The sequence below is a fragment of the Anser anser genome (assembly GCF_964211835.1).
Source record: "Anser anser genome assembly, chromosome: 1".
Taxonomy (NCBI): Eukaryota; Metazoa; Chordata; class Aves; order Anseriformes; family Anatidae; genus Anser; species Anser anser.
In genome coordinates this window covers 165,424,615-165,451,311 of record NC_139720.1, presented here as the reverse complement: position 1 = coordinate 165,451,311, position 26,697 = coordinate 165,424,615, and the positions used below count along the sequence as shown (strand labels likewise).

The following is a 26,697-nucleotide window of genomic DNA, read 5'->3' as shown; positions in this document are numbered from 1 at the left end:
TGTTGAGGAAGGGGAGTGTCTGGGCGGGAATTTGTCTGTTAACCAGCGAAAACCCATAGGCCACCATAACCAGCTTTCTGCGTAGCCTTCTAACAGAACTCAGGGCTGCCCATGGTGTTTTCTCACATGCTTTGCAACCCTGTCACTTCCTGTTTGAGTCTGTGGACAGCTGCAATAGCTGTCTCAGAAAACAAAACTAAAGATAGCCCTTTTCTCCCTGGAGAGGTGATACCCAGGATCTGCTCAGCTGAGAAGAACTTTGGAAAGGCAGTCTTGTGGTAAGTGAATTCATGCTGGAGGACAGGCAGACTATGCGATCCTGAGCCAGAACTTTTGATAATTTCTGTGAGGTCTATGATATTCTACACTTGGCTCACAACAGTCAGGCACTAGCCTGAAACAATGAAAGTCCTGAGTACAACTGGAGATTCAATAGGAGCAACAGCTAGTAAAGGTTGTCCAGGGGAGTCCACATAAGGTAACAGGGCAAGTACACAATAGTGGTATTCCCTTCCTACAGCTAAGGAATTTCCTGAATCAGAGGACAAGCCAGTAAAGCATCTGTCCTTCACAACCTTGTCCCTGGAATCCAATTGAATATTTGCCTCCTTGGTTTCCTGTGGCAACGAATTCCAGTAATGTGATATCCTATACAACAACAACAACAAAAACCACTTGAATTAATTTTCATTTTCTGTCTGCTAGTTCTATTGTGTCTCTTAGTTCTCTTATAGAAAACAGTAAATGTTTGATATCTGTATTTTTTCTTTATAACATTTTTTGATTATAGAAACCTCCGTCAGTCATCTCACTTCTACACTAAGGAATGTACTCCATTTAATCTCTCCTTACATAAAAGCTATTTCATTGCTTTGATTATCCTTGCCATTCTTTTATATGTTTTTGGTGGGGTTTTTTTTGTTTGTTTGTTTTTAGTTTCACTATGGCTTTTTTTTAAGACTGCAGACCAGAATCAGACAGAATGTCCAGATCATGATATGATGTAGATTTATACCGTAGCATAAGGAGTTTGTTTGTAGTAGCAGTAGTAGTAGCAGTAGTAGTATACTGAGATTTGCTAAAATTTGATTTGCACTTCTATAGCTTCTTTGCATTTAACAGTTTTCCAAAAATTATCTGTGCTGATTTCAGTATCTCTTTTTTCTGGGTCATAGTTTAAGCTGTATGTCTAGTTAGGTTTATTTTTTTCCTTCTGTTTCTGATTGTTCAGTTTGAATTTCATCTGCTGTTTTATTATTCAGTCACGGAGTTATCATGTGATCCTTCTATATTTCTACACTGTCAGCTTTGACTGTCCTCAACAGTTATGTGTCATTGGCAGGCTCTGTTATCCAACTTTTTCAGTTGATTCTGAAAATATTCAACACAACATATCAATGAGGACACAACTAGCAGCCTTCCTTTGCTATGAAAGCTGATTCTGTATTCATACTAGGTATTTCCAAGTTCCCAAGTGGTTAGATATCCATTAGAGGCCCTTCTTTGATGTAGAGACAGAAAATGTATGCATTCAGATGGACACAATTTCTTAGTCATGTGAACAGTCTTCCAACTTTCTGATCATCGGTTCCCTAAAAACTCTGGAGGCTTCTCACATCTTGCCTGGCAACAGTGATAGTCTTAGGAGCATTTCTGTGTCCTCAATCATGTAAATACTATTTTTACGATGAGCACTGTCTTTTCTGACAGCTCTCAAGCAGGAAATCCCAGGATGTATTCTGGTAACATGAGAAACAGTCCCCTTGTGTAACTTACCAAAAGTCTAAAGAGAAAAAAGTAAGAATTTTAATGTACATATATGTACGTATGTTTCTTTTCAGCTCTTTTTCTTCTTTCTTTTTCTTTTTCTTTTTCTTTTTCTTTTTCTTTTTCTTTTTCTTTTTCTTTTTCTTTTTCTTTTTCTTTTTCTTTTTCTTTTTCTTTTTTCTTTTTCTTTTTCTTTTTCTTTTTCTTTCTTTTTCTTTTTCTTTTTCTTTTTCTTTTTCTTTTTCTTTTTCTTTTTCTTTTTCTTTTTCTTTTTCTTTTTCTTTTTCTTTTTCTTTTTCTTTTTCTTTTTCTTTTTCTTTTTCTTTTTCTTTTTCTTTTTCTTTTCTTTTTCTTTTTCTTTTTCTTTTTCTTTTTCTTTTTCTTTTTCTTTTTCTTTTTCTTTTTCTTTTTCTTTTTCTTTTTCTTTTTCTTTTTCTTTTTCTTTTTCTTTTGCTTTTGCTTTTGCTTTTGCTTTTGCTTTTGCTTTTGCTTTTGCTTTTGCTTTTTCTTTTTCTTTCTTTCTTTCTTTCTTTCTTTCTTTCTTTCTTTCTTTCTTTCTTTCTTTCTTTTTTCTTCTTTCTTTTCTTTTCTTTCTCTTCCTTCCTTCCTTCCTTCCTTCCTTCCTTCCTTCCTTCCTTCCTTCCTTCCTTCCTTCCTTCCTTCCTTCCTTCCTCCCCTCCCCTCCTCTCCCCCCCTCCCCCCCTCCCCTCCCCTCCCCCCCTCCCCTCCCCTCCCCTCCCCTCCCCTCCCCTCCCCTCCCCCCCTCCCCTCCCCTCCCCCCCCTCCCCTCCCCTCCCCTCCCCTCCCCTCCCCTCCCCTCCCCTCCCCTCCCCTCCCCTCCCCTCCCCTTCCCTTCCCTTCCCTTCCCTTCCCTTCCCTTCCCTTCCCTTCCCTTCCCTTCCCTTCCCTTCCCTTCCCTTCCCTTCCCTTCCCTTCCCTTCCCTTCCCTTCCCTTCCCTTCCCTTCCCTTCCCTTCCCTTCCCTTCCCTTCCCTTCCCTTCCCTTCCCTTCCCTTCCCTTCCCTTCCCTTCCCTTCCCTTCCCTTCCCTTCCCTTCCCTTCCCTTCCCTTCCCTTCCCTTCCCTTCTTCAGAACATATGGCTGTCCCTTTCCAGGGACAATATTAGTTGACCGGGGTGACTATGTCCCCAAGTCCCTAAGGGACAGAGTCCACAGTCTTTTCTCTTTAAATATCTCAAAACAAGGAAACAGCAATGTACCTTAAGTCCTTTACTGGGGACAGCTTTATTCCTTACTGTAGCCAATATATTAGAAACTGGAGCAAAGAGCATTCAGTGATGGCTGGGCTACCTTTTAGGACATTATAGTCACTTTTTTCAAAATATGAACGCAAAGTAAGAGTTTCTGACTTGTAGAAGCTGACATAAGCAAGAGTCTAGCCCAGAACTTGTGGCATTCACCCCTCACAGAACAAGGACTGTAAGAATTAGTGAAAGATTTATTCTTGAACATGCAAAATTAAAGCCATTGTCTTCCCAGAAAATTATCAGTGAGCTATATTCCTTCCAAAAAATACACATTGAAGATACATTTTTTTTCTGAAAGGATATATTCAACAGTAATTACAAAAAGCATAATTCTGTGCATTCTTGGAACAAGACAGCAGTGGAGAGAAACCAATTCATGTATTTAGATATTTTACATGCACAACAAGTCTGTTTTTTTGTTTGTTTGTTTAATTTGAATACATATATTTTTAATGTTGGTCACCGACTTGTGAGAAGGCAAGAAGCTTCCCCACGTTTTATAAATTAACAAAAGTTGGGACTGCTCAGCAATTTGCAGATTTGGATTCTAGTTATATAGGGTATTACATAGCCAGCTACGATGCTGAAAAGATTTGTTTAGCTGAAAGACTAAGCTGAAAGAAAAGGCTTGTTTAGAGTATGCCAAAGAGGTAAAATGAGGAGAGGCTTTTGGGAATAGATTACAGATGGGTATAATTAGGTGAAATATCAGGAAAACACTTTCTAATCGTGAGGATTATTAACCTACAGAGAAGTGTCTCAAGGGAACCATTTCAGAGGCAAAGGAATCTACTAGCTGAAATAAAAGCCTTGGTCTTTGCCTTCACTACGATTCATATTCCTTACCCTTTCATAATGTATTCTTTGCAGAAGCTGTATTTTCAATTTCAAATATATATATATATATATATATATATATATGTACTCTCCCTCATACCCTACCCCACTGTAGAAACACAGTAACTACAATGTTTAATTTTTGCCCACTGCACCTGGGGTAAATTCATTGATCATGCAAATATTTACTCATGTAATTTATCTGACTCTTGGACCCAGTGCTATTATTTTGTGTTGAAATCAGCGATATGTATGGAAGTAAAGACATCTATGGTAGTGATTATTAAGAAGATCGGGCTCTAATATTGTATTCATACTAATAAATTAAGGAACTTGGAGTCTCTGAAATACAGAAAGCCATACTGTTACATTGGTAGAACAGTTCCAATCATAGTTTTGTCCTGTGTCAGATAGCATCCTTCAGCACAACTTCTGTTGTAGGATAAGATACTAGGTAAGATACTGATTTTTAAAGAGTGAGAGAATGATTTTTAAAGGGTAAGATAATAACATATCTGTGTGCTGTTCCATGCCAAAGGGCCTCACAGTCACAATGGCATGTACATCCTGGTACACACAGAGTCATGGTACACACAGAGTCACATGGCATGTACATCCTGGTACATGCCATTTATTGAGTTAGTTCTTAATTTTGAAAATTTATATCATGTTAGATTTTGCAGCTTCTTAGTATACAGAAAAGTTTACTGAGACTGTCAGTAAAAGAAGTCAAGCACTTCTTTCGATTCTTTTTGTTCTAGAGAAGATATCCAAAGAAGGTCAATTGAATCGAGTCCAAAAAGTGCTTATTTCTCTCCTCGTTATTGATGTCAGCAGCTGGAATTAGGTAATGTGATTCTTGCTCCTCATTTACACAACTCATTTAAATTTCTGTTCTCTGTGGTAAGAGAAAAGCTGAGTGAAGCATTCTTGTCTAGCTTCAACATTTATCACGATGGGATAAGCTACCCTGGTGAGGTTCTTCTCTCCATTGACTCTCAATCTAGACCAATAAATTAATCGAGATGGTTAAAGTTAATGGAGATCCTGATCAATATGCCTGAGGCTCTCATCCTGTGCTCAGGATGTGGTGTTAACTTTTTCCATGGGAAGAGATGAGACTCCACAGAGGAGTCTTAGTACTCCAGGTTTTGCACAAATTATTACTTTGAGCACATCCACTTAATTAAGATAGACAGAATTTGCTAACAGCCTGTTGTGATAATCTGATCTGACCTGTTTAACAGAAGACATGAGGTTCTTCTGAATTCCTACCTGCTTCAAGCCTGATAGCTGCATTAAGAAAACCAGTACATTTGGAGTTACCTATGTTGTATATTACAGGCATATTAGTGAGCTTTGTCTCAATGGTTAATTACCACTGCTGTTAAAAAGTGTGTTTTATTTCAAGACTATCTCTTGTCAGCCTTTCACTTTCGTACAGTATTTGAACACTAGACTGAAAATCCCTCTGCTATCCATGTCCTCATTAAATCTTTAACAATAACAAAAATTTTCCAGTCTTAATTTTGCTAGTGTTTGTTTCATCTCTGGTGCATATTCTATCTAATGCAATAACACATTCCTCAGGTGTAGGAATCTGAATTCAGCATTGTAGTAATAGTTGTATGTGACGTAATATGATCCCCTTACACCTATTTCATATTTCTCTGCTCGTAAATCCAAGAATAACTTAAGGTCTTGTTAGTCATAGAATAATAGCACAAGCTTAATGGGAGATTTATTTTTTTTCCTATGATAGTCCTTTTCTAGGTAGCAGTGGCTGAAGTAGACCCTCATCTTTAAAATGTGGCCTGAGCTTTTTCATTTCAAAATACATTTTTATGCTTCTCAAACAATGCAGATGCCTTTTTCGATTAATTGTATTGACATTTACCATTCTGCTATTTTTGCTTTTGTCACCTACAAATTTCATTAGTAATTTTTTAACACTTTCTTGCAAATTGTTAAAATGTTTAGTGCTATAGTGTAGAGAGCCAATTTCTGTGCAATCTAATTTAAAAACTTCTTAATGATGAATGGCCATTAAACCTGCATTTAACTGTGGAAGATCCTTTTCCTTTTTTCACAAAACTTGCAACTTTTTGAAACACTGCAACTTCAAAAACCTTCACCCTATATAGAATAGGAAATAAGAAATTAATGCTAACAAAACAGTGCTAGCATAGGAATCTTTCGTTTCTTCATTTGATATGCTAATTTTATCTGTAATTTCACGTATGAAAGATAGATACGAGTAACAAAAGTGTAAGGTATACTTACTTTCAAAACATTTGTTGGTTAAGTCATCTCATATTGTGTGAATGGTTTAGGCTGCTTGGATCTCAGAGTAGCTTCTCTACAGTATCTTCCACAGTAAATATAGAGTAAAATTATGTGGAAGTTGAAGAACAACCACTTCAACATATATATGTTCCTAATGGGGGCAAGAGTCATGACAACCATGCAAACACATCTTAAGTAGAAATAGTCCAAAAATATTTTTCAACATATATAAAGGCACTGTCACTAAATATATTGTTTTGGTAAAAATACCAGCACTTGCTTTACTTTGCTGCATTTTCCACACAATTAAGCTGAATTTTATGCATACAGTAGTATAGGAAAGCTAAAATTTATTATTATTATTATTGTCATTATTATTGTTGTTGTTCTTATCGAGCAGGTAGATACAACTCTGAATGTATACGTAGAAAATTGATGTACAGAGGGTTTTCTCTTTTTTTCTTTTTTTTTTGTTTGTTTGTTCGCCTGCTTTTGTTTTTACAGAATTATAGTTAACAGAGTGAAGATGCACTTCAAACTTTAGAGATAGTCCTAACCATAAAACTTGGTAGAATAGCTATAGTGTTATTGATCCATTTACTTACTGCTGCCGATAGAAACTTGTGTGTGTTTTGAATTCAAAATCTGACCCCTTGCCTCATTCCTCAGATGATTTCTCACTGCTCTCATCCTCTCTAAATATCCAGACATAGTATACAGTGTATATCAGTTCTTGTACAATATGCACATTCCACTTAAATGGACTTTGCATTTCTGTAACTGTATTCAGAAACAAATTTATCTTTTGGGGAGTTTTATTTGATGCCCAGTTTGATCTAGCTATTCTGTATGAACCATTAAAAAAAAAAAAAAGAATAATTTTAGTGTTTATAACATAATTCTCCAAGAATGCAAACAAAACAACACAGACAACAGGTCCCATATACAGAACATTAAAAAACATAACAACTTACTAGAAGCTCACATAAATCATTCATTTGGAACCTCCTAGCAATTTTCACAGTATAAATACCAAAGTTTTAGTCTAAACTTAAAGTAACTAAGCAATGTCAGTGATGTCAGACTTGACTACAAAAGATTGCTTTCTCATGGAAAAAATAATTATTCACATTTACTATCTCCCTTCTCAAAAGAGGAAGGAAAAAAAAAATAAAAACACCTCAAAACAAAAATCTTGTGAGAAGTCTGAGGCAGAAAGCCAAAGACAGGATTCAAAATTAGAATTAGTTAAAATGAGAGAGACTGGATTTTTGCAAGTAGAGACTTAGCAGTATGTTAAGTCACCCTACAGGCAAGTGTCTTTTTTTTTTTTTTCCCCTAGATATAGAAAAGAAATAAGGAAAGAAATTATGGTTTTGTGGGTTGAATATTGACCTGGTTTTGGTTCCTGTTCTGCTTCCAGTCACACTTTGAAGAAATCAATAAGGGTCAAACCACATTTGATGTTAATGCAGCACGGCCAATAAAATCACGCTGCTTTAATCCTTCTGAAAATCCAGTTGGTAATATTTCTATGCCTCAGTTCCTTACTTGTGACATTACAGCTAATAATATTTCCTTTCTCCTGCCCTTTTTCGGTTTTGCCTATTTACACAAAAAAAAACGTTTATACTTCATTGTCTTAACGTATGCCTGTTAACACAGAATGAGTGCTGGGCACACTTGTGTCCACACAGTAAAGTGAATGAATGCACTTAAGGACACCGGAGAGGTTATAATCCAGTTTCTAGTGTGCACAAAAGCTTTTGCTTCTGTACTTTTGCTGTTGTTGGCAGTACTTAGGTAGCACATATCTAGGAGTACATTACAACCTCAACATCAACTGTGCAGATATAGCCTGAATCTGGAAAGGCATAGAATTTTTATAGATTTTGTAGTTATTTTCTTTCCATGATCTGGGTTGGGCAGCCAGCTGAGCCATACAGTCATGATTTGCAATTCTAGGGGTGGTCTGAGGTACCTTCCTCCCCCCTAGCTTCTGCAGAGGTTTTTGGATAACCATTGTGCAGTTCTGAACCTATGTTTCTCCATTTATATCATAATTCAGGATCCAAAGATTTCATTGTTGCTTTTCTTTACATAAGTAAGGACTGGCAATAACAACAACAACAACAAAATGATACAGATACATTTCCAACTGTTGTAAGTGTATTAATGGTAGAAACAAGCCCTGAAATTGTTAGACCTTGCCTTAATGTAATAGACTAACATCTGCAAAGCATCCCATAGAAGGGAATGGGATGTTCACTCCTGCTACTGGTTTTAAGATGTCAGTTTTAAGATTATTGCCTATAAAATCCCACTGGATTTACATCTGTAAGGACTGTTGCTGTACACTTTATATATAAGGTTAATAGTGTGAAATTTTGACCCTCTCTTTATATTTCTAGTTTCTCGAATTCTGGATGGATACACCAAGAGAATAGTCTCCACACAATATATATGTTTTGTTTGTGTGTTTGTTTGTTTTGCCTGTGGCTAGAGAGTGGATATACAAAGCCAATGGAAATGAGACGGAGAGTGTTATTAGGAGAGGTTAAATAATGTATCCCACTTCCAGAAGAAAAAATATCTCTCACTAGGCAGAAATGATGAAGAATAAAGATATACTAAGGTATTGAAAGAGTTTATATAGGATCTAAGTAATTTTTCTTAGCTAAAATTCCTTACAGTTCTTGTAAATTTTTAAAAACTTCTTTCTACGAATCAAATTACATTGGATTACACCTAGAAAATTCTCTTTTCTGAAAACTAAAATTTTCATAGTATGTGGTCTGTGACCTCTTAGTTGGCTGTGGGTTTTTGTTTGTTTGTTGGTTGGTTGGTTGGTTGTGTGTTGTGGTTTTTTTTTTTCCCTAATTTTAATTTTTACTTTTAATACAATATTTTAATGCTTAAGAAGTTCTTCACCTAGAGAAGGAGAAGTGATACTTAAACTTAGCCTTCTAAACCAGTGACAAATGAACATGTGGAGAAAAGCAGATCACTGTTCAACAGAAAAACTGTAGAGTGCACCACAACACACCAGTCAGCTGTGCCATTAATTTTGACATTCCTTTGCAAATTAGCCGGGCTTTGTGAGTACAGGTCTACTTTTACAGCACAGGGGGTTTTCAGCTCTTGGAATCTGACAGGGGTTCAAGATCAAAGTGTTGCTTTGAACCCACTTGTTAGACATGTGAAATAAACACAATTCACCTTGCAATAAAAAATAAAAATCAACGGGGGGGGGGGGGGCGGGGAGGGGGAAGAACATTTAAAAAAAAAAAAACACAATACTTACACATTGGTTACAAAATGTGCAAGCAATACTTACTATTGCCACAAAATTTGTGAAAGAAGAAACATAATTAAAATGTTATAAACATGATCTACAAATAAAATTCTTCTACAAACAGGGAGAAGTTTTGTTTTTGCTGCTGTTGTTGTTTTCATGATCACAATTGTAGACAATGCTTTAAAGCACTGAGAGCATCCTGATGTTGCCATAAAAAGTTCCCTGGCTAATTATTTGCCAGTACAACTGTTCACTTCCTGTGGTGGATTTATGCTAAATCCTGTTATTAGTCTTGCTCTGCAATTGCCATTGTTTGTGACTGGAAGCAAGGCTCAAAGGCTACAGTCAGCCTTTTATTACAAAACATGTGAATGGAGGTTTGACCCAATGTTCGACCACTTCCCCTTTTGGTTTTATGTAAGCTGCTGAGCCTTTCCCTATAAATCACTATGTTGAAATGAACTTTTACTCTTTTTCTTCCCCTCTTGCAATCCTCTAGGGACTGTTTTTTTTTTTTTTCAATGAGACATCTACTTTAAAAACAAAACAAAACAAAAAAACTTTTCAGAACCCTTTAATTGCAAACTATCACCAAGTCCTCCTATGTTATGGAAAAAAATAAACTACATGCCTAACATCTTGAGAAAAGTACAATTGGTGCAATTGTTGAATTTTTGTGTTTTACGAATAAACAAATATCATCCCCTCCTCTCATTACAATTATACTTTGTTTTAAGCATAATTAAAAATAAATACAGTTTCCTAACAGGCAGAACTTTAAACCAGTTATTGTATGAATGAAAAACGTCTCTCATATATAAACTGACCATGCGTTCCACTGAAGTATTTTATACTTTATGTACTCAGCCAAAATTTGGGATGCTTTTTTTTTTTTTTGCTTTTTTTTATTGGACAATAAAAACTAGCTAATGCAAACATATAGAGACACAGGGATTAAAGCTATCTGTAATGCTGAAATATTTCTGACAGCCTTAGTCACTCCAGATGGAGGACTGAGTCCTGCAGTCGTTGAGCAGACTAAAATTCTCGGTAAAATGGTACAGCTCAATACTCAGGAAAGGCGAAAGAAAATTTTGCTTAGATAATTTTGTCCAATCTAGATAACTGTTTTTGTTGGCACTTGCATCATATACATGCTATTCTTTTTGGTTTAAATTTAATTTAAATTATTTAAATGAAATAAACCCTTGAAATGAAAGCTTATTCTTAAGTAATTCTTCACAATCTTTTTTCTCTTCATACCAATATAAATTGGAATACTTGAACTTAAACTGGTGTGGCTGGGATTTCTTTTTCTCCAGATAAATTTGCTGAGATTTGACACTAACAGCCGTAAAAGTAAAACCAAATAACAAGTGAAGAGGTATCCTTAGACCATTTTTTTTTCACATTTCCAAAGGAGAAAAAGAAATCATCCAGTGATACCTAAAATGTTTTTGTACTGGTCTGCTAACCAGTTGCTAACAAGTACCAGTGTAACAGTTTTGGTTTTGTTGTTTTGTTGTTGTTTTGTTTGTTTTGTGTTTCTGCATGTGTTTTTGCTTGTTTGTTTATTTTGTTTGCTGTTTTTTAGTAAAAAGAGATGGATTTCAGTTATGACTTCCCAATGGAATACCATTAATAGCTGCCAGATACATGTCAAAACAGAAAAAGTGGTAGGCTGCAAGTGCCTCCCTCTACCTCATTCCCACCATCATGTCTAGAGAAAGACTCTTATGCTTTTTAGAGAAAATGAAATTGAAGAGTAGCCAAAATAGCTTCTTTCTTTCAGATCCAAAGTCTGAAGTGACTTCTCCCTAATCATACTAAAACCATTTTGAAGATCACAGGATGGATTCATCTGCATTTGTTCACCCACATGATCTTTACATCTACCCCTAGATAGAAGTCTAGTTTGTACTCACCCTCCAAGCTCAAAATGCAGTGGGAGAAAAGGGTTCAAACCACTAACTTCATGAACATTGTTTATTAATAGTTGGCTACTACCTGGATTAACAGTTTATTTGTCATGTTAATCCACTCATGAATCCTGTTGAGGTAAATCCTGTCTTCCCTGACCCAGCTTTGAAGAGTTGGGATTTGCTCAGGAGCATGCCTTGGGGAGCTAGACAGTTTATTTTATTTTATTTTATTTTATTTTATTTTATTTTATTTTATTTTATTTTATTTATTTTATTTTATTTTATTTTATTTTATTTATTTATTTTATTTTATTTTATTCTATTCTATTCTATTCTATTCTATTCTATTCTATTCTATTCTATTCTATTCTATTCTATTCTATTCTATTCTATTCTATTCTATTTATTTTATTTTATTTTAATTTTATTTATCTTGAGTACCAGAAGGAAGTAGTGAAAATACTGTGGCTATTGCAACTGAAATAACATCCCCAATTGTTTTGCTGTGTGCAGAAACCTGCCTCCCAGCAGAAGGAGGAGGAAGACTTTTACCTTCATAGTTTGTGATTTTTGAGCTGTTCATGTGTTAAGATCTTTATTAAAACAAATAAATACATAAAGTATTGATTGTGTTCTTTCTAAAGTATCTTCTACAGGTAACTTTTAAGTTATTTGCAAAAGAACAATGCCTAAAATAATAAATTATGTTGTGTAAACTGCCAATCTGATTTGAGGAGAATGTATCTAAGGAGAATGTATCTGAGGAGAATGACCTTTTAGAGAAAGTCACAATTTTTTCATGTAATCTGAAGAGCCCATCATAATTTCTATAGACTGTGTTGACATCTCCTGCTAAGTGTAGAGCTGATCAGCTTTTGACTTACTGGAAACAAGCTCCACTAACGGCTGCCCCTATTCCATCATGTTAGCAAATGTTTCTGTTTTCTGGGATTGATCCTCTACACACCAAAGGCAGTGGCAACATACTCTGTTACTGCCATTGGGATTGGCATGCTTTTGTCTGTGAGAAGTTCAGAAAGAGTATGTATCTCTTAATTACAAAATTAGAGTCATTGCAATCTGACAGTTTGGTAAATCTGACAAATTTGCTTTGCTTTACTACTGAGTCTGCAAAATTCAACATTTATTTGCATCAAGATCAGTTTGCATATTTTAGATGAAAAGGAGATGTCAATTCTTTGTGTAAAATGAAGTTTAGTTCCTAATTAACAATGTATGTTCTGTAATTGTTTCAGAATTATTAAATGCAGAATGTGCTGAATTTTAGAGTGTGCAGACAGTAAAGAAAAAAAAAAAACACTTGCAAGTCAATTAACCCTACACAATTTGTAGGATTTAATTTTGTTTTGCAAGTTTAATGTGACTATTTACAATGTTATTAAAAATAAAATGAGGCATGATTTAGTATAATATTATTCTGAAAGTTCTTCATGTTTTCACCAGTGACAATCTCACATATATATATAATAAATGTATTAAAAATCAACATTTGCCCATAGTTACTACACAGTAGGTATCCCCAAATATTTTGAAAGAAGTGTTGTATAGCACCAAGTGGTAATTGTTGGCAAATGGTTGTTATTTATTGAAAATTTGGAAGATGGAATTTCCAATGGGGGTATGGAATATATATTCTTATATTTCGTATTTTCTTATGAAAGTAATGTAGACAGATATATTTTTTTCTTCTCCTCTCTCTTTTTTTTTTATTTTTAATTTCTTTGAGGGGAAAAAAAGGTGCTAATGATTGTAGTTCATTTGGCAGGAGACTGATTTGGGAGGCTTGGTAATAAAAACTAACAGAAATTTCTAGTCTCTAATTTTAATCTGGCAGTTGCGAAAGATGAAAAATGATATGCATTTTCCTGTTGTAACTTGTGAGAGAAAAGGAAAAGGAATCTGCCAATAGCTACTACCATTCTAGTGATGTTGTGAAAAAGAGTGTCTATTTGAAAGATAAAGATATTTGTCATGTTGCTGATGCATCCAGCTATGAAAAAGAAAGATAAAATTTGATGGGATATCCCACACTGTGCAGTCCTCTACATCATGTATGAGCTACTTGTTTCCTTTAGAGGAGAGGACTATCAAGTCCTCTACAAATTACTACAAATCCAACAATCAATTTGTAAAGTGAAAAAGGCAATATCTGGGCACTGCTTAGGCAAGGTTTCATGCAATGCCATTGGGAACTGTTCTTGAACACAGTGGCATGCCCCTGTGCTTTGGGGGACCTACATGAAAACTAAAGCCAAAATATCTAAGTTAGCACTGGAGATGGAACTGATTTGCTGCTGAAATTAATCAGTAAAGTTTTTTTCCTCAGAACAAACCAGATGCCAGAGATAGCAAAGCAAAACATACTCTACAAGATACATCTTTCCTTTCAGAAAGAGATGTGTGACTTACATTCTTACTAAGGAAAAGCAAGACAAAATTAGTGAGCAAGGAAATTAATGAAGTATTTTGCATCAGTAAGGAAGAATCAAGTCAGGTCCAGCTGATTTAAATGTGACACTTCAGAATGGCTAAAGCTGTTTCATGGACTGGACAAAATTAGTATGAGTGGGAACAGAATATCACAGTAAAAAGACTAAGAACTGAAAAAAAAAAACGGATTAAAGCATTTATACTTTTTTATGGGAATCCTGTGAAAACAAAATAAAATATAAAAACCATACTGTTAATATATTAGCAGTATTTGGAAATAATATATTTCCCTACAAGTTACGTGCTGTTATTGGTAGTAGTATTTCCATTCATGAGATGACTTGCATTATATTTGCATTATATCCATGTGATAGGCTGCATCCCAAAAATCCTTGCAACCAACTTCTTGGCATAGTTTCTTGTCTTCTGTGATGTCACAGGTGCAAATAATCACAGGCCTGCATCTCTTCATTCTTTTCTTTTGAGTTTTCACATTCATGTTATGTGTATTCCAGGTTGATGGTTTTAGGCTGAATTTAGATTAGTGAAGTGTAGACATCTTCATCTTGACAGCTAGAAGGCTTGGACTCCCTGTCAGGTCAACAAAGAAATAGACAATTCTAGGATGTGATTCATCTCATCCCAGAGCAGATATCTAAAATAAGTCGTATGAATCAAGTCTTAAGACTTCTTGTTTCCTTCTTCTTGCTATAATGGGAGCCTGGAGCAGCTAGTTCAGGTATACACATCCCAATATTTGCTTCAGTGAATGCCACTTTTAAAAAAGTGAGTTTGATATCAATATGGACAATATTTTCAAAAATGTAGAGGGTTCAATAGCCTCCACTGTTTACTGTATTCCACTGAGAACAATGGGAAGTATTAAAAACTTCTTTGCATCATAAGATATGTTAACAGTATATATTATGAATACGCATAAGTAAAGTCTACTTGTGTTCCAAGATGTAAAATGCCATATGACAAAGGCAGAACATTGCCAAACCCCAGCTAATATACCCTGGAAAGTCTTCCTAATTTGATTCCCAAACAGTATAATTTCTGCTAAAGAATAAAATAAATAGATTTTATATACTTGACAGTCAGGATAGGGTTCTGTAGTTTCCTTCCATTTCTATTTTGCAACAATGCTCTAATTCTCAGTAGCTCAATTAGTATACTTACATTGTCTCATAATTGATTTAATGAGGAGGATGGTTTAAATGCAATATGTTGAGACAAATAATTAACTACTGTGTTTTTTTTGGAACGATGATTAATGATGCTGTCCTAGATCCAAATGCATGTTCACAATGATGCATTCATAAGGATGTGACAGGTGATAATAAATGTGTTAACATTCAGCTATTGTACTCTAGTATGATCCAAGCAGGATTTCCTCTTATTACCTAGTTTACAATAAACTTTACTACAAAGCTGAAATAAGAGAGACTGCTCCAGTGATTTGTAGGCTACTGTAATTACTGCTGTCTTGAAACCCATAATTTTATAAATTCCATTTTCCACCAAAATGTGCTTTGAGCTAGTGTACTTTCAGAGAATTAAGATTTGCCCTGAAGGTTTTTAGCTGCAAGAATGGCACAATATGCATTTGTTAGGCTGAATTTAGGTGTATTTAGTGATCCTTGTCACACAACATAGATAATTACTAATACTGTACTCAGTGGAGTCTCTTCCTGTCTTCTGTCTAAAGTCACTGTTTTCAGGCTTTATATGTGAGAATTTGAATTACAAGGGAGCTAGTGTTATCCTGGTTGAATCAGTGGCTCCCACTAGTCTTGTCTTGAGAAAAAAAAAAAAAAAAACTCTTAGATTAATTTAGGAATGACACTATGAGCCAACAAAAGTAAAATCTTCTAAGAAGTCGTTGGGAGTTTTCTTGTTTCAGAGCTTCATCAGTAGATCCAGGCCAGAGTTTTAAGCATATGTGTTCATTTGTATGGAAGGAGTTGGGATATGAGGATGGTTGTGCCTGCAAAGGAAACAGAAAGTATGGAGAGGAAATATATAGAAACATCTATGTAATGTTCAGTTGTTGTGGACACAAGGATGACTCAATTATTTGGTAATGACATTCATTAATAAAATGTGAGGTTTGTGGATCTGCAAACTGTTGATAATTTTTCTTTGAATACAAAAAAGATAAGCGCAAAAATATTTTATTGAATTAGTATGTAACGCTTTTTCAGGCTCTGTATAGGTTTGATTTTCACAATAAAATTCACTCTTCTTTTCCATATATAAACACATCTACACACTGTTGAATTATATATACACACACAGATTTTGCGCATATCTGGGGGGCAGATGCAGGGCCCAGCTTTTTAAAAGACACAGAATATCCATGTGACTGCAGTTGAATTGTACAATAATGCCTATATACTTTTAAGACTTGCACCATAGCCAAAACATGTCTGCTTGCATTCCTCATTTCACTTAAGTGGCTTTTCTTATGAAAAGGTTTTGTTTGTATTCATGCAGTTCGTAAAAAAAATGAGCTGCATACCAAAAAAAAAAAAGAGCGTCTAAAAAGCAGGGGAAAAGGTCCTGAAATGACCACTGCCACCTGTTTTAGTTCAGATATTAAACTAATGTTTAAAATACTTAACAAGCCTCTAGAATTTAACACTGCCAGTTCACAGCTCAGAAGCTCATGATCGTGAGGGGTAACTCCCTTTGTGCAAGCAAGGGAACTCCAGGAAAGTAACTGCATAGAGTAACCATTTAAAAAACAAACATGCAAAAGTGACATTTTGTGTTTTCATTTGTGAATTACGTAGAGTGAAACTGAAGCAATGTCATCTGCTAGAAGTTACTGAGCTTATTTACTTGTTACTGTAAAATTTGTTGTAGTTCTTGCTGGATTTCCTCAGGAATGTCAAATTCAAATATACTGGAGAAGTGCAAATGCAGTCATAAGTAATTTTAGCTTGCTAAAGATATTTTAAAGAAACTTTAGTCAGTTGATATTATTTTTTCCATAACACTAAACGTGCTGCTTTCAGTTTAGCTATGTTAACTTCTTGCATTCCTCCTCTGAAATCTCACATACACATCACAATCACTGTAAATGTTTTCACATTGAAATTGAAGATGTAAATGAAGTGCTGCAGTTGCTGTCTGGTTTTAGTTACAATGTCTGTTTGTTGACATCTCACATGAAGGCCTGCTGTGTCTCTGGCTCTGTCTACTTCATTTCCCCTCTAATTAGGCTTTGCCCTCAATTAAGTTAATGATGCAACTTTTCCTATAGATCATTTGCCCCTTCAGTCAATTAGTAGAATATGAAGGGTGCATCCCTCTTTGGCGTTGGATTTGCTTGCCTCAGGGCAGACTGTTCAGTTCACAGAAGTACTTAGGCAAAGCAAGCTGTTTACTCTGAAATATATAACCTGACTAAATTAGCACTCAAAGAAGTCTGATCTTGAAAACAACAACAACAGCAACAAAAAACAATTATTCATATGGCAGTATAGAAATAGCTACAGCAATCTGTAACACTAGCAAAAGTATGGAAACACAGTGAATATTACATGGTAAACATTTTGCTGAGTACATGCAATTATGGCCAAGGACAGAGCAAGGCTAAGTGGTGGCTCCACACATGTTCTTTCTTCCAGATGTCATCCCTGTGTCCCGTTGCAGATTCTTGTTATCTTCCCTTTCTTGATTTCTTTTTGACCTCCTCCCTACATGAAACATCCCAATCAGCCTATCTTACATTTTTAGAAAGCAGTCCATAATGTCGTGCACTACCACTCGTCGTTCCACTATATGCTGGGTTCCTGACTGCTTAAACAGCCTGTCAGATTTCCCACAGTTGGCCTCAGATCATCTCTGGTGTTGTTACTGTCATAAAACAGTTACAGGCTTCTTGCTCACGCTCACTCTTTTTGGCTCACCATCCAGTGCACCCCCAAATGCATCGTATCTCATGCTTTTCTGCTCCAGATTCTCATTGCTCTAGTTGCCAGAACTAAAATGTTTGTCTCTGTCTTGATTGTCTCCCCATCTGTGCTCCACCCTTTATTTCCTTGCTTTCCTACATTTCTCCTCTTTTCTTCTCCCTGCCTTATTTGCCTAAAACAGTACTGTGAAGTAATTGTATGTAGCATGCGATCATACTATATAACCATTAATACCATTTCTACCATGCCTACCGCCTCACATCTTATTTTTAAATTTCATTTTTCTTCTTGAAGGAGCAAATCAAGCCCTTTGATGTCTATATGCCATATATCAACTATCATTTCTTCCTATTCCCAGTCTGTTTGCTTCATGGGCTTAGCTTGCTGATAAAAGAAGCTGTGAATTTTACCTTCAGGTAACTAACAAGCATGAGCTCTCCTGAGGTGAAGACAAAGTAAAGATCAAAGCCTGTTACTATTACCACAAGGTAAACTTGCTGAGGTCAGTCCTACACCCTGGCCAGGGGCTAAACCCAGCAAGTTTACCTCATGGTAAAATGACAGAGCTTGCTCTTCACTGTGTTTTTATACAGGAATACACTGTGCCTTTGAGTTATTTGAGGTAACAAAACAAAACAAAACAACACAACACAAAACAAAACAAAACACTTTTTAATAGGGAAGAAAATCACTACTTCTCACTTTCACCTTTTCTTAGCCATAGCTCTTACATTGTATATGACAGCAACCTCTTTACTCATAAAGAACTTTTTTATTTATAAATAGCACTTTTTCTAAAAAGGAGTGAGTGACTCTTTTTTTTCCTAACTATTCTTACCTTCTTTTCTCAGCTGCTGACCTCCAATTTATTTAGATTCATTGTTCAGTTTAGAAGACGTAGGCTTTGGATGAAGTGATCTGTCTTGTTCTGTGCTTGTTCCTACATATTGTCTGAGAGAGTTGAGACTGTTCAGCCTGAAGTGGGGTTCAGAGGGGTCCTTATGAGTGTGTATAAATACCAGAAGCGAGGGTGCAAAGAGAGCAGAGCCAGGCTCTTTTCAGTGGTGCCCAGTGCCAGGACCAGAGGCAACAGGCAAAAACTGGAACACAGGAGGCTCCCTCTGAACACCCAGAAACTCTCCTTTATTGTGCAGGTTGTGACTAAGCACTGGAACAGCTTGCCCAGAGAGGCTGTGGAGGCAAGAGGTTCTGGGCATGTGACTCTGCCTGAGCAGGAGGTTGGACCAGATGACCTCCAGAGGTCCCTTCCAACCTCAACTACTTTGTGATTCTGTGATTCTGTAATATTCATGCTTTTATTCATATTTACAAGTGGTCCTTAGAACAATACAGAAAAGTGGCCCTTCCTTGACAGCCTCCCTTACTTTTAGCACTAGCTGAAAATAGAATTTAAGATTGTGTTTTAGATAGAATTAATTTAAATAGAATTTAAGATAGCAACTGTAAAGTATTTTTCTTTAAAAAGAACACACAGTTTTCTACTTACAGTGGAAACATGGTGTGCAGGCATTCCCTGGCAGAAACAGGGAACACTTTAACCTTAGGGGTGCTGAGGTCCATCTCAACCATGTATTTATAACCCTGAGGAAAATCTTCCTGAGTCTTATTTCACCCTTATGCTAGGTGTCAGCAATGCATATGCAAGAGTGAAGTCCAGCAATGAAGCAGCAGAGCTGGAAGCATCCTCCACCTGCCTAACCGGCCTTAGCAGGAAACACTACCAGCTCAAAAGCATTAGGATTGCTACTGGATAGGAATATTTTTGTACTGACATACATGGTAGTCATGTTATATGCTTGATTGTATAGCCTTAACATGAAGAAAGGACCTTAGGCTGTATTACATACCAATAAATCGAAGAAGAATTATCATAGAATCCACGTTATCCAACTTCCTTCGCATGTTCATACTCTCCCTGGACATACATGTGTCTGTCTTCTAAGTACAAGCATAGTCCAAGCATTGTGTAAATGTGCTCAAATGACATTCTTACTTGCAAATTGTGCATATAGGTAAGTCTAAATTATTCCCATTTTACTAATGAGAGAATAGAGAACACAAAATGTAGTTTGCTTGTGGACACAGAACACGTTGTTTGCAAAACAAGAATGAGCCCAGAGATCATTGTTGTATGTCTGTATGCATTCTCCATCCCCATCCAAGTGAGCAGATTTTAAAATACATTCTGTTCTACATATTAACTGACTTCAGTTTAGAAATATGAAATTGTTTTGTGTGTATGTTGTTTTTTTTTTTCCTGTGAAAAGCATTTGAAGCATACTTGAGTACCTGTACATACTCTTTTGAGTAAAATCACATGAATGCTGATTTCTCTGAACTGTTTAGTTGTATTATCTTGCCATTTGTTTCAGTGCATATTTCAGTATACTCCTAAACATATAATGTGTGTGCAAAGTTCAGTTTGATATAGCAAAACATTCTTCTAGTGGTAAGAGTGTTATCACTTTGTTGTTTTGAATCTAATTTGCACATCATGAGACAAGAAAAGATAGACAATGTTTTACCATATTTTGAATAAACATATAGCAAAAGGCTTTTTTCTGGATGAATAAGAAAGTGGTCATTTGCTTCTTTAATATGAATATTCAAACAAGGTCCTTTTTGTAAAGCAAAGTTATCTTAAAATGATACCAAAAATGCATGATTTGTTCCTACCATATTTCATACTATAGCCTTACAAAGAATGACAAAGACATGTCATTCCTGCCTATGGAGGGTGGTTGGAACTAGATGATCTTTAAGGTCCCTTCGAACCTGAGCCATTCTATGATTCTATGATACTGTCATTAGCACTTATATACTGCCCTTTCTTAGTCTCAGATTTCTTAAGGGAAACTGTATAAAATGCAGGACTGTGTAAAACTGGATGTCTTGAATCAGTTGTTCAAAGGGAACTAGAGAAAACACAACCGAAAATGAGATTGGAATTATCATGCAACACGTTTGATTACCATGTCCTTAGAAACACAACATTTTAATGAATATGTATTTACCAGTTCTCCCACCAGTTGCATTAATGTGTTTTGTAAACAAGAAAGGTAAGACAATCACAGAAACCTGTAAACATTTTAACACAATGAAGTAAGAATGACAAAGGATAGGATTCATGTCAGCCAAAATAATCTATCGTCTGAATTGCTGTGGTCTTTTTTAGGTTCCGTATGTCTACAAAGAAGACTGAGACATCTCCAAAGGACAGCTTATCCCTTTTTAAGACCAGTGACTAAGACTGCTGGGAAGAATTACCCACTGGAGGTATCTATTTTTCTCACTTGACTATTGAGAGCACCTATGCGACTAGATCTAGATCCTCTAGATTCTTTTTACACGACTTTCAGCAGCAGAAATTCAACTCTGATCCTGCAAACAATAAGCACACACATAACTTTAAGCACCTGGCTACCCCTAGAAATATGAAAGACCCTCTCAGAGCTTTTACAGGCAAATATGCATGACTGATTGCAAGTGTAGAGACTAAATATCCCTTCTTCAGCATGTTATGAATGACTAGGCTTCCATACCTGTCTAGAAACTCAAACATTGCTGGGGCTTTCCACAATTACAATGTAATGTCTATCTGAAAAAAAAGAAAAGCATATGATCCTCAGTTGCATAAACATGATCTTTTTAATTTCTAGTAGCATTTAAACCTTTGGAGTGATTGAGAATTTATGTGTGAAATAATTTGACAATTGGATTTTTTTTTTTAATTTTTTTTTTTAATCTTACTTGTTCTGGAAGAACTTTGATAAAGTTGAATTTTCATATGTAGGCATTTGCATCTCTTAAAATAAATTTTGCGTATGGTATGAGACAGCTCTCATCAGAAAGGTTATATATGGTCATAGTGGAAACTATCAACAATAAACCTTTGCATCAGGTATATTGTATCAAAAGACAAAACTGATCAGGAAGACCGTGAATGTTCTACCAGGTAGACTATGGTTAAATCAGATTCACTTTTATCTTATCTCATGACCTTAAGAAATATGTGCTAGTGACACAGCACATACTTCCTAATGGAGAACATGTTAGTGATTTTACTTGATGACATTTAAACCATTTCATTTTACTGGTTTTAGCTTACATCCAGAAACAAAAAATGTATGTTTTATTACAGCTATCAAATTTAGATGGTAACAAGTCTCTAATTACTGAAATTAGATGAGGAAGAATCCTGAAGTCATTAAAAAAAAATCCTATTTCAGCCAATTTCTCAAGAACTTAATCTTCTGAGTGTGTCTTTCCTTTTCCATAAAGGAAAGAGAAAGAGTAGCAATGGGGTATTAATTAAGAAAATAAATTGGATTAAGACTGAGAACGATGTCCAGCATGCATCTATGCCTGTATAAAAGTTTTCATATTTGGGAGGAGAAAATAAAGTGCCTTTCTTCCCTCTAAAGAACAAAATTATCAGTTATTAATACTAAATTTGAAAAAAAAAAAAGGCAGGGGGGAGGGGGAATGTGATCAGAATTTGGAAGTTTTATTGAGTCAAATCAATTCTACATTTGTGACAGGTAAGGATTGTGACAGCTGATTTTTTGTCCCAGTACAAAGGTCCTATGGTTGAAATAGCTTTCCTCTTCCTAATCTGTTCTCTCATCTGTGTGATGAGTGTAGTTTCCCATACAGATCTCTATTCTTTCTCTCAAAAGTCGTAAGAATCTTTGATTTTCCCCTTACCCCTTTGATTTTCCTCTTACCTTCTTATGCAAGAGGAAAGACATGTTTTCCCTGTCACCTAGAAAAGCCAAAGTTCACTACCTGTTTTACTTCTTTCCTAACATTTACAAAATGCTCATGAAAATAATGAGTAAACACTTTCATGTGGGACAGGGTGTTGGAAGAAAACAAGTTAGGAGTTTTTGAAAACTGAGCTATAATATATTTAAGATGAGCGTGGACTGGACAATTTTGCTTTTTTCATACTCTGTTTCTTGAAGTACAGAGATGTAAACATGCACCTATACCACAGTAAATGTAACATCCTTGCATGAGGTCAGTGGTCAGGAGAGTACTCCACTGCTGTAGACTGTAAATGGGTATGTGTGGAATTTTCCTTACTCCAGAGCCAGAGATATCTTCTGTGGTGTGTCTGGAGAGAGGGCACTGAATACCGAACACCAGGATCATTGGTGAAGAGGTCTGTTATTGTGCTTTCTATGGTCTAATGCTGTGCCATCTATCAGAAAGCCTAAAACTTCTCAGTAATATCCTCTGTCTTCCCCAGGTAGACTGTACTGAGGAAAGTGTATTAATAGGTGACAGAACGTATGTCACACAATATCTAAGAAAGCCTCTGTCTAGAAGACTACAACCTAATAAAGAGTGTCTGGAAGCAATAATAAGTACAAAAGGAGACAAAATTTGAGAACCACTTTGATGTTACTACGAGGTAATGTTTATGGCTTTTTTTATATTATTAAACATTTTCCTTTCCCAACGCATCCACATGTGTCTTGTCTGGATTTCGTTTCAGCCAGCTGTGCTGCATCTATGTGCTCTTTTTAACAATGCACTAGAGCAACCATCTTACATCACAACTGTTTTTCTTTCAGCAACCTTCCTTTGTGGGGCTGATGTCCAAGTCCTGAACTGTCCGTGGACTCTGTGTCAGTGATTGTATACTGTCATTTGGGATGAAGGGAGCATGCTGGGAGCTAGAGCAATCTAAGATCTAATAGCTCTTCGGCTGATAATCAGCCCCTAAAACTGTCAACAAACGGAGTCAAAGAGGAATTTTAATTAAACATAATTAAAAACTCAAAACTAAAAAAAAAAAAAAAAAGATTTATAACATCAAAAATTCATAGTGGCACAATTTTAAATTGATATGAATGATAGATACATCCTTCTCAACAGTTGCAAGTAGATACTAGAAAGCCATTCTCTTCCATAGGTGTGAACATTAGGAAAAGATTGATTGCAACAGCGTCAAAGTCAGGAACAACTGGAACAGTATCAGTGTCCTAGGCCTCAGTGGGGTGCTTTTCCATGGCAGCACTGCGTTCTAAGATCTATGTCCCACATGACATAATCTTTAGCCTCCACACCCTTCTAAAAAGAATGTAAGATTGTAGGTCTGCATAAGAATAATTCACATTTTTGAAGCTGTATGGCTAGCAAGCAAGAGCCAGATATAACAATTTGTTTGCAGTGTGGTCTTTGAGTTTATGAACTATATATGGGGAGATTTGAAAGAATAATTTCTATAGCTGTATCAGATAGCAAAGGCCACTTACAATGGCAAATTAGTATTTATTCACTTAGAATTAATCTATTGCCAAGTTCATTATATGCATTTTATTTAATGTTGACTGCATATATGTATATTAATTCTGACTTTTGCACAAGTATATTTTCTCATGAATCAGAAGTTTTTTTTTTTTTTTTAAGAAATTGCCCAGATTCCTGTTCCACTCACAGAACTTTTGGTTGCATGTTAGAAAGACATACAGATGTTTCAATGTAATAAAAAGAGGGAGAGAGGGAGAGAGAACTTTTAGTCCTTCTTGCTCTTACAAAAATAACACCAGGAAAAATGAAAAACACAGCCTTTGAGGAAATTCTATGCCAGCTTGATATCTGTATTGTCAAATAAAATAATCAGCTAAAGACTATATGGAGAATGTAATACTCTGAATATTTCATGCAGAAATTATTTAAGCATTTGCTGAAGGAAATTATTTTATTTAAGTTTATACAAAAATACTAAAGAGAAACCAATGCCAATATAAATATGGCCTTAAGTATTGTTCATTACATTTTCAGGACAGTTGAGGTATCACTTTGAGGCAAAGCATAGTTTTAGTTCAGGAAGAGTCATGATCGTAACCTTTGATCTTTATTTCCTACAGTTAATACGATAATAATTCTTTTTATCTCATCATGTACATACACATTCCTAAGACTTAAAGCCAGTGGTTGTGCAAGAAGTTATTTGTAGTTTAAATTAAGTACTTGGATGATAAATCAAGAGGTTTTATACAATAGTTACTTATGATAAATCATTTTTATGCTGTTTTGCTCTCTTCAGTATAGCACCACCTCCAGCTCATACTAGCCTGTCATAGACTACATATGAAATTTTGTCTGCTCTTTGAATAGATTGCAACTTTTTTGGGGGAAAGAAAATTTCTTGTGTGTTTGTGTGACACTAAGAACCATCAGAGTCCACCAAATAAAAATAAACAAAAAAGAAAGTAATTAATTAATTTTAAAAAACAGACTGTTCTTGTTAAAATAAACAATTTTCACTAAGCTGGAAAACTGCAGGTAGGATCAACCTCATTTAATTTTCATTTTACCTTAAAATAAATTATATCTAAAATAGGTCACCAGAATCACCAGCTAGAAACATTTGTGTGTTGACAATGAAAGGAGCCTGAAATGACTAGGTCAGATGTAGATATCTACCCTGTAGATAGAGAGAGGTTTCCTAATCTAAACTATTACTGGCAAAGAACATAAGAGTTTTATTTTTACACTGATAAAATGAAAATAATTTCTTCATGGTACTTGGGCAGCAAGCATGACTACTAGAAATGCCAAATGTTCACAGTTCCTTTGTATTTCAAATTTTAACTGCATGCATCTAGTCTCTTACAAGGATCCTGTTTAAATCAGACATATCCATGTACTCAGGGGTAGTCTGAAGCCTTATGTAAGGACTTCAAGTTATAATCAGGAGTGATCCCAATACATAACAGCAGCTTGTGGCAATCCTGATCAGGAAGAGGAAAGGGATATGAAAAAAGGCTGTTCAGCTGCTGGCCACAACTCTGTCATGAGATATGGACAATGCTTCAACATTATAATAGCACAGTGTCTTTATAATGGGGTGTTTCCAGCCCCCTGCACTTCCCCCTTCCCTCCTAACTGGTGAATTCCCCCTTGCATAGGTCAGTATCAGTCATTCCATTAATGGTAGTGGCCTTTAGATAATTTCCATCATTATTCATTCAAATAGGTCATAAGCTACAGAGGAAAGTAAAATTAAGCACATGTATAGATGGGGTTGTCTCAAGAACACATTTACCCTTATGAAAAACACACAGAAATAGCCCTTGGAACATGAGAAACATAATCACAGTTCATGCACATAATTTGTCTTCTCTGTTGTACTTTGATAACTTATTATAGTCAATAAAGCCATTATGCCTTTCTGTGAACACAAGACTTGTTGTTTAAAAATGTCTGATGTATAACAGCGAATTATCCTTTCAGAATAAAAATGCAATCAAAATCAATGTAATGCCTGATTAATACTACCAAATGCTGTCCAGGAGCCAAAAAAAGTCTCACTGAATCCATATTGCTTGTATATAAAGACATACGTATATACACATACTTGCCTATTACTCTTATCATATTTGTTCCTGTTAAAAATTTTATGAGTCAGTACAGGAACAAATAGACAAGCGGAAGAGATAATTCAAATAAAAACATGAAATGTGTTTTTGTAGAGCTAACACAGTTAAGAATTACACATATTTCTCAGAGGGTGTCACACACAACTGATATTCCTCATAGCATTGATTTCTATGTGAGTTTTGAATAAAAACTAGGAGTAACTGCCAACCAGTGTGAACCACATTTGTTCTTGGTTAAATTTGCAGTGCCATTTTGATTCAAGCCTGAACATAAACTGTGTGTAAAGGATTGTTTTAAATAACTATGTACTAAAGGTCGAATCTTGAAAACTTTCACACACTAGAATAGTGCTACTGATGAGCATCTGATCCTGGTTAACTCAAAGTGCAAGAGAAGTCCCATGTCCACAGAAGTTTCTTTAGAACAGTAGATTTAGGCATCTTAAATTTAAATCAAGTGTGAAGAAGTGCTTTGGAAAATTTCTTCCCCCTATGTGTTTTTCTTTCCTGTCAAAGAAACGTTAAA

The 26,697-nt window shown here is 35.6% G+C and overlaps 1 long non-coding RNA gene across 1 annotated transcript; it reads left to right on the top strand.

Moving 5' to 3' along the window:
* Window positions 1-157: 157 nt before the first annotated feature.
* On the top strand, window positions 158-26,697 carry LOC310883355. Its single transcript, XR_014573486.1, has 4 exons — window positions 158-278; window positions 20,951-21,051; window positions 23,030-23,194; window positions 23,358-26,697. It is a non-coding gene; the product is annotated as an uncharacterized lncRNA (long non-coding RNA).